We start from the raw sequence: 15,830 nt of genomic DNA, 5'->3' as shown, positions 1-15,830 counted from the left end.
TAGAGGCAAAATGATTTGATCATAAGAGTTATAACCTAATCAGTAGATTAATTCACTGATATGGATTAACTGGGTGGTAACTGTACACAGGTAGGACTAGAAGAGATAGGCCACTGGAAGTGTGCCTTTGGGGTATATATTCTGTCTCTGGTGAGAGGAGCTCTCTGTTTTCTGTTGTCATGAACTGAGCTGCGTCCCTCTGCCAAGACCTTTACCTTGATGTTCTGCCTCAGTTGGGTCCAGAGCAATGGAGTTGGCTATCTATGGAGGCGGATCTATGAAACTATGAGCCAGATCTAGGAAACTATGAGCCAAAATAAACTTTTTCTTCTTCTCTACATTGTTCTCGTCAGATATTTTGGTCACAGTGAATCAAAAGCTAACTAACACATACACATAGACTCCCCACAGAGAACAGGATCTTGAACCAGTCTGAGAAGGACCTCATCCAGCTCTACCATTTAACCACAGTGGACTCTAGGAAAGCTTCTTACCCTTTCTGTACCTCAGTTTATGCCTCTGAAAAATGAAGATTCTAAGCCTCATGGAGTCATTGTAAGAACCTGAATAAGAAATTCAAGTTCACATTTAATAGCTAATATTAATGCTTGAGGTAAAACATATCAAGCATTTAATATTAGTTATTAAGTATAGGTAACATTCACTCTGCAAAATTAATCCACCCTGAGAAATGTCTTGCTGAGGAAAGTCTCTCAAGTCCAATCCCTTTACTCATTGTGTGGGAATATGTCTGAGATAACCCAGGACAGTCTATCCTGAGCTTCAGTGTTCCAAAACCTGGGTTTCTCTTCATTTCAGAGTAATTAAAGCTGTCTTCTAGCTCTTCTACGGCATCTTGTGATGTGTAATAAATGATACACACAGACAGAGATACCTTATAAAGATAAACAATAATCTCCAAAGGTAGTATGCTTGAGGAAGACATGTTAGGTGAACACAATAGCCCTCCAAATATAAGGGGATCAACAGAGACTCCACTCCACTGTGGAGATGGCATGTCACATTACTGTCACTGACCTCTGTTTGTTGAGCTACTTCCAAGCTTCTAAACTCACCCAGCTTGTTGTCTGTTCACACATCAAGCCAAAAAATTTGAAGTTACAGTCCTTTTATATTTTTTTTCTCTTTTAAGCAAGGTTAGATTCTGAAGCAAGACATCTTTCAATTCCTGTATTAATTTCTGCAAAGGAATGATAGCTAACATGAGGACCTACTAACTTCCTGTGCTGTGTCTAGCTGGCAAAGAGTCTGGATGGAGGCAATAATCTGTTCTCCAAAGTACATGAATGGCAACATTTTTGTGTGTTCTTAAAAAGTATTTTAGAATGTTTTCTTTTAATCAAATAAAACATTTTATGTACTTTTGGTTTTTGGTTGATATTATTATTTACATAATTGTAGGATATGCCAAATAAAATCATGACAAAGCTGTTGATTCAGAGGTCATTAAATCTCTTGATGAATTCACAATTTGTTTCAAGTGCTTTGTTTCCTGATTCAACAGCAAAAATAATTTGAGAAATTATCAAAACAAATCACCATTAGAAATGTATCATATAAGCCTTCTGAAAATGAATCTACATTTATGAGTGGAAACCACATTATGGTTAGATCAAATAAGAGATAGGTAGCTGCAGTCAAACTTATTACCTTCCATCTTCCTAAGTAGTAATCTAAATTTAAATTTAAATGAATTTTATTTAAATCAATTCCATTTTAAATTATGTGCATCAATGCAATCATATTGAATAGTCGATGGAGCCTATTCAGAAAAATACTCAGAGATAAGAAAGATGAATAAAAAAGGAACTGTCATTTTGTTCTAATTAGAGGAAACACCAGGGGAAAATGAAACCATCTGAGAAAGTCTAAGATATGAGAAAGAACTTTGTCACTTTACAGAAGGGACATAATAGGAAGAAAGACTTCAAACTAATATTTGTCAAATCAATTCAACCAGAATTCCTAGACTTTGTGTATCAGTTCATTTTACTTGGTGCTAATCAACTTAGAAAGGGGTATATATAAGAAGAAATGCCAAGATTCATCTTATTTTCTCCTCATCAGCCTATATTTCAAATTCAAATTTACCTTACAGTATGCTTCAGCTTTTTATTCTAAGAAGCCACATCATCCAAGTCAAAAATGAATCCATATGAAATTATGGATGTGTAACCGACGTGATTCTGCAATCTGTATTTGAGGTAAAATTGGGGGTTCATAACCCACTTCAATCTAATGTATGAAGTATGATATGTCAAGAGCTTTGTAAAGTTGTGAACAACCAATAAAAAAAAAAAAGTCACGTGAAGAGTTAACTCATAGAAAACATTCAGAGAGAAATTATATTGGCATAAAGGAGCTACCACTCTTCAGAGGAAACAGAAATTTAGATTCCTTTATGAACTGAAATCAAATCCCATGCATGTATGAGTTTGTCAGGATGAGCCAAACTACTCTGTATAAGTATGAAGCTCTATTTTTTTTAAAAAATTAATCATGTACCTCAAAAACAAAAAGAAATTCAGATTCCTACTCTTCCATGGTTACAAACAGTGCAGATATTTATGAAATTAATATAATGTCATTTTTCTTTATCGTCAGCATCTGAACCTTTTTACATTGAATTTATGTCCATTCTCCTGCCTGCCTGTGACCCTGAGCACTCTCTGATGGCAGTCTTTTGTTTGCTCTGGGTGTGGTGTTATGTTGGATAGAATAACAGAGCAAAGCAGGATGCACATGTATAACAAAAACAGAGGAATGCTAACCATTTTATGGGTTTTATACCCAGTGGTGCCTCATGTTAATTTCCTGTGATTTAATGCCTTAATTCTGAATTGCTCCACTTTGCAATTGGCCACCAGCTGCAGATAACGCAGGTCACAGTCACAGATGAGTCACTCTCAGCCTCCTGAGACCATTCTGTGCATTTTCGAACAACATCCAGAACAGAAGCAGCTGAAGGGCCACAGTAGACAGATTGGTAAAGAAAGTTGATCTGTAGCAGTGGTTTTCTCAAGAGTGTGATCCTGGACAGCAGCAGCAGCATTGCTGGGGAATCGGTTCAAAATGCACATTTTGGGGGGTACCAGGGATTAAACTCAACCACTGAGCCACATCCCCAGCCCTATTTTGTATTTTATTTAGAGACAGGGTCTCACTGAGTTGCTTAGCACCTCTCTATTGCTGAGGCTGGCTTTGAACTCTCGATCCTCCTGTCTCAGCCTCTGAGCTGCTGGGATTACAGGTGTGTGTCACTGCGCCCAGATCCCAAAATGCACATTCTTGAACTCCACCTCACACCTAGTGACTGAGAAACTCTGCACAGAGGCGCAGCAACCTGAGTTTTGTTAAGCCCTCCAGATGATTCTGATGTACACGAATGTTTGAGAACTATCAAATAAGTCTGAGAACCATCAGATGAGCACGGTTCCCCAATGTCATGGTTTTTTGAAAATTTGTAATACTTTGGTTTTATCATAAATCTACAAAGGACCTAAAATAATATATATATTACTTTTTCTTCTACATAGCTATAAAAAATAGGAGAAATGAAAGTTGGGAAAGATTAGCGAGGTCACCGACAAGCAAATATTTTTTTTCTTTAAAAACGTGTAAATTAGCAATTTTATTGAGGTAAACTTATACATTCCAAGAAATGATCTGGCTCTGAAGCAGGATATTCAAACTGCCTAGACTTTTATATAATCATTTCAAAACCATTATATAAAATAATATTTCAAGTGGCACCTCATAAAATTATAAATATCAATCACATATAAATTAACTCAAATCTCATATTTAAATTATCAATAAATTAAAAATAATTAAAATAATGCCCTAACGCTCATACTGTCAGTTCTTCGTAGAGAACAAGATAAGATAGGTACCCAGTGGACAGGACATGTTTTCTGACCATAGGAAGGAATGCCCACGAACCAATAAGCTTAGATGCCCACTATGCTTTCTGAACAGCTCTCAGGGTGAACTGCAGGAAATCCTCAAAGTTGCTTAAGATGAGTTGCGTGGTCATGACCTTCTGCCAATCATTCTGTGATTCCAGTTTTGCCAACAGGTTGATATTTGCAGTGGGCTAGGGAAGACTATTTTATTGGGATCCTTCATCTCTTGTTTCAGGATCTCAGTCAGGGCTTTGGAACTGAACTGCACATGTTCGGCTCTGTCCCTGTTCTTGCTTTCCTGAAACTTGTTCCAGATGTACCTCAGGTAGACCTGAAACTCCAGAAGCCCAGAGGTGATTCGCACAAGGCAGTTGTCCCCAATGTATCCAATTTGGAAGCATCCATCTTTTTCAGTCATCTTTGGAAGGTTCAGATTGTTTTCGGACACTGCCACATGGCTCTTGATACAGGTCTCATCATTCTTGCACAGCTCTTTTCTCATTTCGAAGACTTCCTTGATGAGGTAGGAAATCTGTCCTGCGGTTTTTTCGGAAGTGGCACGTGTTGATTTATTTCGAGTGATACTATTCTCTCCATCTTCTCTGTAAAGTTCTGAAGCAGGGAAGGCAGTAGCCACCACTAGGAGCAGCCCCAAGGAGGCAATTGAGAAGAACTTCATGGCTGTTCCTGGAGGGCAGATGGAGCTCTCTTTCTTTCCTGGTGGGCTCAAGAGCTGAATGTCACAAGCAAATATTTTCATATAGGCAATGGAATTTGGGTGGACAAGGATGTGAATCCCTTTTCTGAGACTCACAGCCTGTTGAGGCAAAGGCTTTCTGGAAATAGCATTCTCTGACAATCACAGGAATCTCACTCTGTCTACCTTCTTGCTGTCACTGCTGTCCAAAAATGGAACCAGCTTCATGAAAGAGGAGACCCTAGTGTACAGAAGTGCAGGGTCACTACTTTCCTGGTCTTTGGGCACCTGTAGCAATGGCTGCCTGGACTTGCAGGATACTGTCATCCGGGTCTCTTTTTCACCCTAACCAGGCTTCACAGCCAGGACCTGCTGCCAAGGGAACCCACCACCCCTCCCAGTGCTGCACTTTCCTCTTGACCCTTAGGCCCTGGTACAGGGTTGTGGTAGGGCTGGGCTGAGTGGGAGCAGCACAGTTTCCTGGTTTCCTCTAGCCAGGCCACCAGCTCTTGCCCTCCTCCTGTTCCCTCCACCTGACCTCCTCCAACAGCATCCAGCAGCAGCTTCGAGGCTGATCAGCATCCAGGAGAGGTGCCAATGGCTCCTGTCCTGGAGTTCCTGCAGGTGCGCCAGAACTTCCATCTGTAACCTGGAGTCTCTGACTTGGTTCTCCCTCACCTTCCCTGTAGTTCTACTCCTCTGTCTCCTGCTTCTTCACCATCCTTTCCTCTTTCTCCTCCTCCTCTTGCAGCTTCTGGGCCCAGCAGTTACAGGTGTTCCCAGGGTATAGAATGTGTCATGGGGGTTGGTCTTGCTGGTGACCCTCCTAGGCAGCAGGAGCACTTGATATAGAAGCAGAAGATAGGCTGTTACCATCTAGGGATGCTGAGCTCATTGTCTCTGTTCAGCAAAGACTTTAAGAACAGGATGCAGAGATAGCAAGCAAACAGCAAGTTAATCCCAAAAGTGACAGAGATAGACTTCTCCTAAGAGAAGGGGCCCCAGAACTAGAAATCTGGTGGGGGAGTTTTGGCTTGTTCTTTTCGTGATTTTCTGGAATTTCCTCCTTTCTTTATCTCCTACCATGTCCACGTTATCTTCACTATCATTGATTGGTTCCCCCTGTGTTTCTGTTGGATTCCCGGCTCAGGAACAAAAGTATGGAAGTACCTGTCTGATTGGGTTCCCCACTTGTGTCTCTGAGCACTTTTCAAGCAGGAAGTTGTCCTCATTAGAAGACCCCTCCATGCTCCTTTGTTCTGGCCCTGCCCCTGACTTCCTCCCTTGCCATCTTGCCCTAGTTGCCTAGGCCCTTTTATATCTCCCTCAAGGCAGGCCCAGGAAGATCTCATATGCACTTTCTGAGTACACTGAACTTTTTCTCTTGTTGATGTGGCCTCCATATCTCTTGCACTTTATATTGAAAAGGGCCATCCCTCACACCAAGACAACTGGACTACTCATCTCTGGGGTGCTTGCATTTGAGGATCTAGGTCTTGGTTCAGTCAAAGTCCAGCAGGTAGTTCTGCTTGGTCACAGCAGCCTCCTGCTCTTCCTACAGAAGCATATCTTAGTGTCTCCTCACTGCCTCCCCAAGGAAGAATTGGCATCTTAACAACCTTATGAGGCAGGTCAGGCCCACCCAGGACTGCTCCTATTGAGTGACTTACACATTTTGGGCTTTGATTACATCTGCCAAATCCCTTTTAGGCAGTGCTTCAACTAACATTTGATTGGCTCAATGAGAGATATGTCTGATTTTTCATGAGGGCAGGAATCTTAAAGGATTCTGAGTCCCACAGCCCCAGATGAAAAACGAGTTTGTGAATCAGGCATTTGGGTGCTCACCTGTAATCCCAGAGACTCAGAAAACTGAGGATTTCCCGTTCCATGCCAGCCTTGGCAACCTAGTTAGACCCTGTCCCTAAATAATATTTATAAGAAACAGAAGCAGGAATCTGGGAATATAACTCCACACCACTAACCTAATGTATGATTACCCCAGCAATACATACGCGCGCGCACACACACACACACAAGATTGTGGAGTCCTTACAAATGTCAAAAAAATAAAACAAGAATTGTTGAAACTCCAGCCCCTACATAACTCCTTGTGAAATTAATAGATTTTTCTTCTGCTGGAACTAAAATAGTTCAGATATTAAGGATCTTTCCAATAAAAGATTTGACAAAGTAAGAAAGGAGGAAATTTTCTTACTTTGATAAAGAGTATTTTTATTTTTATTTTTATTTTATTTTTTTATTGGTTGTTCACAACATTACAAAGCTCTTGACATATCATATTTCATACTTTAGATTGAAGTGGGTTATGAACCCCCAATTTTACCCCAAATGCAGATTGCAGAATCACGTCAGTTACACATCCACAATTTTACATAATGCCCTATTAGTAATTGTTGTATTCTGCTACCTTTCCTATCCCCTACTATCCCCCCTCCCCTTCCCTCCCATCTTCTCTCTCTACCCCATCTACTGTAATTCATTTCTCTCCTTGTTTATTTTCCCATTCCCCTCACAACCTCTTATATGTAATTTTGTATAGCAATGAGGGTCTCCCTTCATTTCCATGCAATTTCCCTTTTCTCTCCCTTTCCCTCCCATCTCATGTCTCTGTTTAATGTTAATCTGATAAAGAGTATTTTTAAAAATTCTACAACAGCCAGCTGGGTGGTGGGCAATCATACATACTGAAGAGGCTGAGGCAGAAGGATCACTGAGCCCAGAAATTTAAGACCAACCTGGACAACACAGTGAGACTCTGTCTTTAAAAGATTTTTTTAAAGGGCTAGGGATGGAGTACTTGCTTAGAATGCCCCATATTAAATCCCAGTACAAAAACAAAACAAAACAAAACAAAAGAACTACAACAAACAGATCATTAAAGCATCAAAGATTTCATGGTAAAACTTTAAAAGAGGCTGGGGCTGTGGTTCAGTGGTAGAGCAGTTGCCTAGCATGTGTGAAGTACTGGGCTCAATTATCAGCACCGCATATAAATAAATGAATAAAATAATGGTCCATCAATATCTATCTATCTATATGTATATATATAGAGAGAGATAGATAGATAGATAACTTTAAAGCTCTCCAAGATTAAGATTAAAACCATGACACCTGATATCACCACTTTTATTCAATACTGAATAGGAAGAGCACAATAAGAAGAAGAAGGTATAGAAATGGAAAGGAAGAAACAAATTGTCTTAATTCACAGATAATTTTCTTGTAGACATACAAACCCAATAAATAGACTTACTAATGGGATTTAATGATGTCATGAATTAGACATAAAATGAAATGCTAACTGCATATCCAAAACTTAGTTGCATGCTTATATACAAACTAATAATTCAAAAATAGAAAAGAACAATTTACATTTGCAATAGCAACAAATCAGGTACTAGAGAACAAATTTATCAAGTTTGAAAATTTCTAGGCATGGTGGCACACGCCTGTAATCCCAGCTACTCAGGAGACTAAGACAGGAGGATCACAAGTTCATGTCTGGCAACTTAGGGAGACCCTGTCCCAAAATAAAAAATGAAAAGGACTGGGGATGTAGCTCAGTGGTAATGTGCCCCTGGGTTCAATCCCGGGTACCAAATAAATAGAATAAAAATTTCCTTTGAAAAATTTTGCAAATTGTATCACTTTATAGGAAGCAGTCATTAGAGAAGATTTAATCAATGGAGACATACTTTGTTCATGGAGAGGGAAACATGATATTATTACAAATCTCCAATTTCTATTACTATTTTAAAACGGTAAACACACTTTATAATCATTCTATTCAACCTGAGATGTGTGTGTGTGTGTGTGTGTGTGTGTGTGTGTGTGTGTGTTAGGGGAGTACTGAGGATTGAACCCAGGGGTACTTTACCACTGAGCTACATTTCCAGACTCTTTTATTTTTTATTTTTGAGACAGTTAAATTACCAAGTTAAATTACCAAGGCTAGCCTCAGTTAAATTACCAAGGCTAGCCTCAAACTTGTGATTCTCCTGGCATTATAGTTATGAGCTACCATTCCTAGTTCTGAGACGTGTGTGTGTGTGTGTGTGTGTGTGTGTGTGTGTGTGTGAGGTGCTGAAGATAGGAGTCTCCAACATGCTGGGCAAGCACTGTACTATGGAGCTACATTCCCAGTCTCTAGACATTTTTGTTTTTTTTTAAATTATAGGAGGTTGAACTCAGGGGCACTCAACCACTGAGCCACATTCCTACCCTTATTTTGTATTTTATTAGAGACAGGGTCTCACTGAGTTGCCTAGTGCCTCTCACTGAGTTGCTGAGGCTGTCTTTGAACTCACGATCCTCCTGTCTCAGCCTCCAGAGCCAGTGGGATTACAGGCCTGCAACACTATCCCCAGCTAAGATACATGTCTTAAAGAGTCAAATGCAAAAGATGGAACATTTGCAGGAGTAGAAGAAAAGGTCTTGAACTTGGGGTGATACATTTTTTTAAAAATGTAAACACAGTGGGAGAATTCAGGATCAAAACTAATCTCTGAGCCTGGCACAATCCTTACCTGTCTTTTCCACTTCCTCTTTCATGCCTTCCCTCTTCCCTCAACAGGCTTACACACACACCTGCCCCTTTACTTCCTGCATTGGCCTCTTCCCCCTCAGCAACTCTCCCAGGTGCAGAGCAAGTCTCCCTCCGCTCAGCAGCCAACCTGTGGGAGTTAAGACTCCCCCTAATGTCATAGCAACTCTATCTGACTTGATGGAAAGATCTGGCAATGAATCAAGTACAGCTTATAACACCTCTACCACTGTTGCCTTCAATCGTTATTTGATTTTCTTTAGGGTTTTTGTACGTCTTTGCTCTTCGCTCTAATGAGATTATAAACTACTTCGTATTTTTCACGAAGTCCAGAGTGACAGTAGATATTGTGGTAGAAAGAACAATGCCCCCCACCCCAAGATCTCTACGTCCTATTTCCCAGCACCTGTGAATGTATTAGGTTACATGGCAAAGGAGAATTCAGATTGCACATGGAAGGAAGATTGCTAAACAGGTGACCTCTAAATACTGAGAGTAAGCTGGACTATCCAAGTGAGCCGACTGCCATCACAAGAGTCCTGAGGGAAGAGGAAAACAGAAGAGGTCACAGGAGGAGATATGAAGATGGAAGCAAAACTAGAGGAATGTTCTAGAAGGACCCAATCGTCCACTGCTGGCTTTGAAGATGGAGGGAGGAGGACACAGGTCAAGCAGTGTAGGCAGCCTCCTGATGCTGGAGAGAGCCAGGTCGTGAATACTTCCCTGGAGACTCTGGAAGGAGCACAGCCCTGCTGACACCTGGATTTCAGTCCACAGAGACCCACTTCAGGCTTTTGACTTTCAGAAGGAAAAGCTAAATTTGTGCTTTAAGCCATGAAGGTAATGGTAATTTGTTTTAGCAGCAATAGAAAATTAATAATGTGAAATATTCTTTCCCTTCATTCACATTAAGGTAAGAAAGATAAAACCAACCTTGTTAAAAAATAAAGATTTAAATATTCTTTTTACAAGAGGCTTTCCTAATCACTCCCCAAATGCCTCCCACATCTTTATTTCTCCTTAGTGCTATGTATTCAATTCCTATTACATCACTTATCATTTTTTGGTAATTTATTTTATAACTGTATTAATATCCTTTTCTGTACATTTACTATTTAAAAAAAAAAAAAAATTGGTGGTTCTGGGATTGAGCCCAGGACCTTGTGCATGCACAGCAAGCACTCTACCAACTGAGCTATATCCCCAGCCCCAGGACTCACTTCTTAAAGGTTCTATAACCTCTAAATACCACCTCACTGGAAACCAAACATTTCAACACATAAACCTTTGGAGGACACATTCAAACTTGCATGGTTTGAATTGTAAATGTCCCCCAAAGGACATGTGCTACAGGTGTGGTCCCCAACTGATGATGTTTTGGTAGGTGTAAGAAATATTGGGAGGTAGAGCCTAGCTGGAGTCAGAAGGTCATGGAGGGGTCATGGTCATGTCTTTGAAAAGTTTATTTTGTCTCCAGCGCCCCCTCTCCCTTTCTTCCCCTGGCAGCTTCCTCTCTCCTTGCTGGTTGCCACGAAATGGGCTGGTGAGGTGCTCCACCATGCACTCCCTGCCATGATGTCCCTGCCTCACCACAAACCCACAGCGATAAGGCCAAGTGACTATGTCCTGGAACCTTTAAAACTGTGAGACAAAGCTGGGCGTGGTAGTGCACTCCAGTAATCCCAGCAGCTGGGGAGGCCGAAGCAAGAGGATCCCAGGTTCAAAGCCAGCCTCAGCAAGAGTGAAGCACTAAGCATCTCAGTGAAACCCTGTCTCCAAATAAAATACAAAATAGGGCTGGGGAATGTGGCTCAGTAGTTGAGTGTCCCTGAGTTCAATCCCCAGAACCAAAAAAAAAAAAAAAAAAAAAAAAACCTGTGAGAAAAAACAAGTCTTTATCCCTTTAATTGATTTTCTCAGGCATTTTAACCCAGTGACAGAAAGCTGACTAACACAAAATCCTGTACAAATCACAGCAACAGCTTATATTTCAGATGATATAAGGCAGATCATTGAGTCATCTTTTAACAACTTAATTCAGAGAACTTTTTGTTTTGTTTTGTTTTGTTTTTGGTACTAGGGTTTGAACCCAGGAGCACTTAACCACTAAGCCATATTCCCAGATGTTCTATTTTTTATTTACAGAGTCTCTCCAAGTTGCTTATATTTTCGCTAAATTACTGAGGCTCAATTGAACTTGTGCTCCTCCTGCCTCAGCCTCCCAAGCCACTGGTATTACAGGTATGTGCGGTAGCGCCAGGCACACAGAGATATTTTTTAAAGTCTTATTTCTGCCTTCTATACAAATAACCTAAAACCCATTAAAAAAATGACCAAATTAGCAAATACTTACAAGGTAGACTTAGAATATTTTAATTCCATTGGACATAGTCCAAAGAAGTTTGTGATGTTTTGTTTTTCCAGAATTTCATGATAGGCACTTTCAAGAAAGGTGTATAGTCAGGCATGGTGGCACATGCCTGTAATCCCAACAGCTCAGCAAGCTGAGGCAGGAGGATTGTGAGGTTCAAAGCCAGCTTCAGCAACTTAGCAAGGCCCTAAGCAACTCATCAAGACCCCATCTCTGAATAAAATACGAAAAAGGACTGAGGTCGTGGCTCAGTGGTTAAGTGCCCCTGAGTTCAATACCTGGTTACCCCCCCCCCACTGCCAAAAAAAAGGAAGGAAGAAAGAATTAGATATTTATCTATATGTATTGCAGGATTGGGGAACTGAGATAGAAGAATTCTATATCTAGTGTACTAGAGAGTCTGGATGTGCCCAAATCTTTAACAGAGCTGAGTAGAAGGCGGCTTCACTGTGGATGATGGGAGGTGCAAGCTGATGCATCTGAAAGGAACTCCTAGTGGGAAGTTAGTCTGGTTTTGTGTTGTGTATCAAAATCAGCATAGACCTTTTAATTTATCAGAATTAAATCTGTGGCTAAAATTTCTAGGCTCACCAGGATTAAAGAAAAGAAAACAAATAAATAAGTGATTAGTGAAGGAAGAAGATTTGGCATCTTCTTACCCTGGAGGGAAAGAAAGCTGATGTGTAAATGGGGCTATGAGCAAGTAAGCACAAGGTGTGGTACAGAAGGGAATTTTCCAAAGCCACTGGCCCTTGGTCAAACACGCTAAGCCAGGCATGGTAACACTCAGTAATCCCAACACCTCAGGAGGCTGAGGCAGTCAGATCTCAAATTTGAGGCCAGCCTCAGCAACTTAGGGACATGCTGTGTCCGTTAGTGTTTTTAAAGTGCTGTGGGTTTGGTTCTGTTTATTTATTTTCTTGGGTTGACAGGCAGGCGGCCAACCTGGGGTGTTAACAGTGAAGGTTTGATGTGTGTTCCTGAGACAGCTGTGTGAAGGGCCCAGATGGACTACGAGGCTGGAGGACTGCCCTCTTGGTCAAAAGGCCACAGTTCCAATTAAGTGTTAGTGTTCCCTAAAGCTGAAGAGGCAGCCTGGAAGTCTCTGAAAATTAAAAAGGAGAAAAGTTATCTGTGTTTGGGCTCTGTGATTGAGGGCAGGTAGTGACCCACAGCGAGGAAAATTTGACAGGCTCAGAAGACAAATATTGGCAGTCAGAGAAGCCAAATTTTGCTAACATCATGACAGGTTGTAAAATGAGCTCCTGTTTCATCAGGAGAAAGAATCTCAATTGAGAAGTCAGGGACTGAGAAGAAGCCTGTCGCACAGCCAAGGAGAAATCTGTCACATGCTGGCCTTTAACCCTTTGACCCAGGACAGCGATCAGAGGAGCATTGCCACCCCCAGCTAGAGTCACAGCTTTAGAGGCAGCACGTTCTAACCGGGGCCCTTGGATCTGGCTGTCAAAACGAAATCTTTATGGTTTCATTTCATAAAGATCTTGATTATGGAAGTCACATGGGCTCATCACCAAAATTAACAAACTGAGAAATACATAAAGTAAGAAGTACAGCCCTCTGGCCCTCCCCATTTCCAACAGCTGGAATGTAATTGCTGTTCGTGACAGATGGACGTATTTACAGGAGCTGGCTATAATTGTCTCCAGTTTATAGTGGATGAAACAGATAACTGGAAGATCTTATCCACAGGGTCTCAGGAAATTAGTCAAAGCTGATATTCTAACTGAGTATGTCTTGACATTCCAAAATTGTGCATGTTGCATGAGATGACACTGACCATACCCAGACCCTGCTTCCTCCTCCCACCACTGTCCCCACAATGTAATCAGCAAAAGGCATAGACAGGGCTTCCAGGACCAGCTGTAAAAGCAGAACCTGCCCCCATCCAGAGTACATCTAGAAGCAGTAAGCTTGGTGTCAATACTAGACCACCTTTCTAAACTTATTTAAATGTATCATGACCCCCTGAGCCAAAATAAAATTGTTTTATTTAAAAAATATGTATCCAGGACAGGCATGGTGGTGCACACCTGTAATCCCAGCAGATCGGGAGGCTGAGGCAGCAGGATCACAAGCTCAAAGGCCAGCCTCAGCAATAGTGAGCAACTCAGTGAGATGCTGTCTCTAAATAAAACACAAAATAGGGCTGGAGATGTGGCTCAGTGGTTGAGTGCTCCTGAGTTCAATCCCTTGGTACAAAACACACACACACACACACACACACACATCTCTCTCCAGGTATGGTGGTACACACCTGTAATCTCAGCCACTTAGGAGGTTGAGACAGGCTAATCACAAATTCAAAGCCAGCCTCAGCAATTTAGTGAGACCCTAAGCAACTTAGAGACAGACCCTGTCTCAAAATAAAAAATAAAAAGGGCTAAGGATATAGTTTAGTGGTAAAGTGACCCTGATTTCAATCCCTAATACCAATACATGACAGGTACCATCAATATGCTGGGATTTTCTAAATTTTTTTAGTTGTTATTGGATATTTATTTATTTATTCATTCATTTTTTCAAAACAAATGAAATTTTATTTTACCATGGTTGGCTGAATCCACAGATGCAGAACTCATGGGTATATAGAGCCATTTTTGAAGCTTAAGGTAAAAACAAACAGAAAATAAATTTCAGAACAAAAGACCCGTCTTCATCTCCTTTATTTGAGTCCCATCAATTGGTTTATATGACCTAGATCATTTATTCTCAAGTACAGTACCTGCCCCTAAAGCATCAGCATCATCTAACAAAAGCATGGGCCACCTTGGACCTCCTGAATCAGAAACTCTGGGCATGAGGTCCAGCGATCCATATTTCACCCAGTCCTGAGATTCTAATGTGGTCTCCAATATGAGAATCACTCATCTGGATCATCTACCAAAATACCTGATGTATGCTACAAATCTTTATTTATTTTTATGTGGTGCTGAGAATCGAACCCAGGGCCTCACACATACTAGGCAAGTGCTCTACCACTGATCCACAACCCCAGCCAATATGCTATTATTGAGGTGAGATGATTGTCACTAAGGTCTGGTGCCTTTCTCCCATCAAACAAGTATAGGACATAAAATGAAGAGACTCCTAGAATCAGTAGGATGGGACAAATGTGATAGGCCTGAACCTGGAGAGCTCCAAGTTCCAGCTCCAATGTTTTAACAGAGTTGTGGGACCTGGTGCCTCAGTTTCTTCATCTGAGTTAGGGGAGGGTGGATGAGCTGACTGCCCAGATGCCTTCAGCTTCTGGTATTCTGTGCAGTAAGCAGCAATGTGTAGCTGGTGGTCCTGACTATCCCACCTAACTCTCTATTCTGTCAATACCTAATTTCAGAATGAAAGATAGAAAGTCGTCTCTGAGTTTCTACCCCCAAATATGCCCAGAAAGAAAAAGAAATTGCCTTGAAAATAATATGTATTATCATTGACCTTGCTAAATTTATTCTATTCAAATTAGCTAATAATTATTCATTTGTTAGCATGCATTCTTTCAGTAGGTATTATTCTCCTGTACAAAAGGCACTGAAAGAGCTGGATGAAGTCTGGCCCCCCTTGGAGCTCACAGCTCTGGATGGGGAAACACATGAATCTGGGTAATTGCAGTTAACAAGAGCTCAGTGTCCTGGGGGGCTCCAGAGAAATTCAAGGGAATGAACTTTGGAAGGATCAGGGAAGGCTTCCTGGAGTAGGGATGGCAACTGGGCCCCAAAGAAGGGACACAGAAACAAAGGAAGAGGAAGATAAGTGAAGGATGAGGAGCAGGGTAAGTGAAGGGGTGGTTTGGGTTGAATGACCAAGGTTGTAGGAGGCAGCCTGGGAGTCTGCACTTGACTCTGAGCAACTGGGAATCTGGACAGCCCTCAGGCAGGGAGGGCAGAGGCAGTGGCGAGGCATCTCCCAGACCAGTTTCTGACAAAACTTAAAGCCTCATCAATCTGTGGAACATACAACAGCCCCTGGTACATCAGGGCCATCAGTATTTTGGGATAAATAATCTCAGGGAAAGCAGCCCAACACTGGGAAATGCATTTAAATGGTGCTCTGAAGAAGAAACGGGGAGCAGCTCCAAGCATTTAAACTTGGAGATTTGGCAAATGTACTGCAGAAGATGTGTGAGAGAAACCAGGCTTGGTGGCACATTGCCTGTACTCTCAGAGACTCAGGAGACTGAGTCAGAAGGATCACAAGTTTGAAGCTAGCCTCAGCAACTTAGCAGGGTCCTCTATTAAATAAAAAAATAAAAGATCT

At 41.3% G+C, this 15,830-nt stretch overlaps 1 pseudogene across 1 annotated transcript; it reads right to left on the bottom strand.

Moving 5' to 3' along the window:
• Nucleotides 1–3,982: 3,982 nt before the first annotated feature.
• LOC308653563 (interleukin-6-like) lies at nucleotides 3,983–4,605 on the bottom strand (annotated as a pseudogene). The gene has a single exon. The product of its transcript is annotated as an interleukin-6-like (transcript).
• Nucleotides 4,606–15,830: the final 11,225 nt, after the last annotated feature.

Source organism: Spermophilus citellus, assembly GCF_964194105.1.
Source record: "Spermophilus citellus genome assembly, chromosome: 1".
Taxonomy (NCBI): domain Eukaryota; kingdom Metazoa; phylum Chordata; class Mammalia; order Rodentia; family Sciuridae; genus Spermophilus; species Spermophilus citellus.
This window is presented reverse-complemented; position numbering and strand designations above follow the sequence as displayed.